Below are 4,529 nucleotides of genomic sequence, written 5' to 3' on the forward strand. Positions count from 1 at the left end.
CATCTGGTCGTCGCAGTGGTGGCACAGGGCTACTCATTTCTCCAAACTGGAAATGTTATATTTTCTCCCTCTCTCACCTGTCCATCTCCTCATTTGAATTCCATGCTGTCACTGTCACTTGTCCTCTCAAGGTTAACATTGTTGGCATCTATCGCCCATCAGGCACCCTTGGAGAGTTCCCCAATGAGCTTGACACCTTGATAAGATCATTTCCTGACGATGGCTCACCTCTCGTAGTACTTGGTGACTTCAACCTCCCGATGTCTGCCTTCAATTCATTTCTTTCCAACTCGCACTTTCCCCTCCTTGCCTCTTTTGACCTCATCCTTTCCCAATACCCTCCAACTCACAAGGCAGGAAATACACTTAACCTCATCTTTACTAGAGGCTGTTTGCCTACTAACATCACTGCAACCCTACTCCAGGTCTCTGATCACTACTTTGTTTCCTTTTCTGTCTCCCTTCCCTCCAACCCTAGCGACTCAGCCCCTATTGAGATGGTCATGCACCGTCGCCATCTTCGCTCTCTCTCCCACTACTCTCTCCTCTTCTGTCCTATAATCTCTCCCTTCTGCTAAATCCTTCTCCCTCCTGTCTCCTGATTCTACCTCTTCGACCCTACTCTCCTCTCTTTCCACATCCTATGACTCGCACTGTCCCCTTTCCTCCTGGCCGGCTTGGCTCTCCCCTCCTGCTCTGTGGCTGAGTGACTGTTATAGAACAGGGCTACGGGCAGCTGAGAAAAAATGGAAGGAAACTAAACTTCCGGAGGAGCTATCATCCTTTCACTCCCCCCTCTCTACCTCATCTTCCTCTGTATCCGCTGCTAAAGCCACTTTCTATCACTCTACATTTCAAGCTTCTGCCTCTAAACCTAGGAAACTTTCCACCTTCTCCTCCATCCTTAATCCTCCATCCATCCCTCTCTTTGTACCACTTTTTCAACCACTTTGAAAAGAAGGTTGATGACATCTACTCCTCATTCACTCAGCCTATTGAGTCCACTGGTCCCACTTACACAGAACTACCCTACGCCTTGACCTCTTTCTACCCTCTCTCTCCAGATGAAATCCTGCGACTACTGAGGTCTGGCCGCCCGACAACATGCCCGCTCGACCCCATCCCCTCCTCCCTTCTCCAGACCATCTCTGGAGACCTTCTCTCATTCCTCACTTCCCTCATCAACTCTTTCCTGACCCCTCTGACTTCAAAATGGCCAGAGTTGCTCCCTTCCTCAACAAACCAACACTCGACTCAACTGACATCAAAAACTATAGACCTGTATCCCTTTCTTTTCAAAACACTTGAACGTGCTGTCTCTGATCAACTCTCTCGTTATCTCTCTCAGAACAATATTTTTTACCCTAACCAGTCAGGACTCAATACGGGTCACTCAACCGAGACTGCTCTTCTCTGTGTCACGGAGGCTCTCCGCACTGCCAAAGCTGACTCTCTCTCCTCTGTGCTCATTCTCCTTTGATCTATTCACTACCTTTGACAGCATGAACCATCAGATCCTCTTCTCCACTCTCTCAGAAATGTGAGTCTCAGACGCCGCAGGCCGCTCCTACCAGGTGACGTGGAGAGGATCTGTGTTTGCACCTCATACTCTCACTTCTGGTGTCCCCCAGGGCTCGGTTCTTGGCCCTCTTCTCTCTATACACCAACTCACTCGGCTCCGTCATATCCGCACATGGTCTTTCCTATCTTTGCTATGAGGATGACACACAACTACTTTTCTCCTTCCTCCCTTCTGACACCCAGGTGGTGACAGGCATCTCTGCATGCCAGGCAGATATCTCAGCTTGGATGTCAGCCCACCACCTCTAGCTCAACCTCTACAAGACGGAGCTGCTCTTCCTCCCGGGGAAGGCCTGCCCGCTCAAAGACCTCTTATCACAGTTGTCAATTCCACAGTGTCGCCATCCCAGAGTGCAAAGAACCTTGGTGTGACCCTGGACAACACCCTGTCGTTCTCTGCAAACATCAAAGCAGTGACTCGATCCTGCAGGTTCATGCTATACAACATCTGTAGAGTATGACCCTAACTCACACAGGAAGCGACGCAGATCCTAATCCAGGCAATTATCATCTCCTGTCTGGACTACTGCTACTCCCCGTTGGCTGGGCTCCCTGCTTGTGACATCAAACCCCTATGGGAGAGCAGCTCCCTCTCAGCCCAGTGCAATCTCTTCTCTGTCCTGGCACCCCAATAGTGGAACCAGCTTCCCCTGAAGCTAGGACAGCAGAGTCCCTGCCCATCTTCCAAAAGCACCTGAAACCTTACGTCTTCAAAGAGTATCTTAAATAATCCCCCTCTTCATCTCGGCCACAAACTTTCCTGAAACAACACTTGCACTTAACTCCCCCCCCGTGATAAGTGGTTGTCCCACCTAACTATGTTTAGATGAATACACTAACTGTAAGTTGCTCTGGATAAGAGTGTCTGCTTAACCCTCCCGTTGTCCTAGGGTCAAAATGACCCGCCACTGTGTTGAACCAACTTAATTTAATTTTTATATTTTTGGGATCATTTGTGAGAAGGAGGCAGTGAGACTTTAAAGAAAGTATCACTGCCTCCTTCTCACAAATGATCCCAAAAATATAAAAATTAAATAAAGTTGGTTCAACACAGTGGCGGGTCATTTTGACCCTAGGACAACGGGAGGGTGACTAAAACATAAATGGGAAATGTTCTCCATTTAGAACTACAGTCTAATCCCTCATTGGGCAATAGCTCCTATAAATGGGCAAAACCCTAGATCCCTCACTGAATGTGTGAGCCCAGTCTCCCCAGTTAATTGGATGAAAATAGGAACGCTTTCACCAATGTGAGGTTTTGCAAGTGCTTAACAATTCCTGCCTCAATGTTTATGTAAACCTGATTGTCATTGCTTCTCAATGACAGTTTTTTCATGTAAATTGATCCTGTAGACAGTATTCTATTAGACCAAGATGTTTGATTATATATGAAGTAACATTCTAATAGAAGAGAAACTCAATATAAATGACTTTATTACATGTCAAGACAATGAGCAGTGGACATTACCATCAAATAGAACTCAGACTATGAACCATATAAAAACACATTTTCATCAATCTAATGAATTCATTGACTGTGACCATTATAGCAAGGCCAGTGATTAGATGAAGCAGCAGAGCTCAGCATTTGTATGGTTGGGTGGAGACTGTGGTGTTCACCATATGGTTAGACATGTCAGGGAGCATCATGACAACAGTGTTACAGGCATTAGGAGCAGAAGCCATCATTTGTGGAGGGTCTGCCATGGCATGTTGGTCAGATGCCATCTTCATATGAGCCCCTCCGGCAATGCCAAGGTGCATCTCAGCCATTCTGGAGGACTGTGGGCTGGTCATGACGTAGCTCTGTTGGTTGGGGGTCTGTGGTCCGGCCATGATGTGGCTCTGTTGGTTGGGGGTCTGTGGTCCGGCCATGATGTGGCTCTGTTGGTTGGGGGTCTGTGGTCTGGCCATGATGTGGCTCTGTTGGTTGGAGGACTGTGGGCTGGTCATGACGTAGCTCTGTTGGTTGGGGGTCTGTGGTCCGGCCATGATGTGGATCTGTTGGTTGGTCGCGTACGTCACCTTTGAGGTGGTCATGGTTGGAGGCTGCATTTGGAAGGCCACAGGCTGGGTGGTTATGAAAGTGCAGCCCTTCTTGTGCTCTTTGATCTCTCTGGCCATCTGACACCACGAGCACCAGACACAGAAGCAGGATGCCATGATGTCCTCACAGAGGCTTCACTGTGGACCCACACAGACACACTTGTTTAACACTATCACACACAAGGAAACAGAACACACATAATACCCCAATCACAACATTTATATCTGCAACAACAACATTTATGCAATGTCTATATGTAATGGGAAACATTACACCTGAATGCCATATTTGTGGCGTACAGCAACCCGCAAGGACAGACCTGCGGGTGGCACAATGATGGGCACCCGAAAGGCATCCATGCTATCAGGGCCTATGATGTCTAGTAATGGCAGACAAGTACTCTCTCCAAACTCTCCCGTGGTGGAGCAGGCTAAGCAAGGACAGCAACAGAAACCATAGCAACCTGCACACACACAGACAGACACACCTTATCAACAGAGAGAGCAACAACAATACAATCTTAAAGGTGGTGGTGATATTTTAAGACAGAATACCCTGATCTTAGGAGCTGATGGGATATGATGTCCCATGGATACTCACAGGGATTCATGTCCTGACAGCAGTCGAGGAGGCCAGTGTTCCAGCCCTTTATAGAAGGTTTCGCCACCTGCTGATGGACTATGATGTTTGCTACCATGGTGATCAGACCTGCCTGCAGACACAATGAAAAGGAAGATGTTGCACTCACATTAGTAGTATATTTGTGGGGGAAATGCCTCAACAGTATACTTCTAAGATCTAGCTGAACAACGTACATGGCATTACGCTTATGTCTATAATTGTTGGCTACACTGTAAAAACTAGAAAATTAAAAAATATTTTGAAACTAGTTCCACATCTT

At 47.3% G+C, this 4,529-nt stretch overlaps 1 pseudogene; it reads right to left on the minus strand.

The window, feature by feature from the left end:
- Window positions 1–3,162: 3,162 nt before the first annotated feature.
- LOC121541389 lies at window positions 3,163–4,325 on the minus strand (annotated as a pseudogene).
- Window positions 4,326–4,529: the final 204 nt, after the last annotated feature.

The sequence above is a fragment of the Coregonus clupeaformis genome, chromosome 27 (genome assembly GCF_020615455.1).
Source record: "Coregonus clupeaformis isolate EN_2021a chromosome 27, ASM2061545v1, whole genome shotgun sequence".
Taxonomy (NCBI): domain Eukaryota; kingdom Metazoa; phylum Chordata; class Actinopteri; order Salmoniformes; family Salmonidae; genus Coregonus; species Coregonus clupeaformis.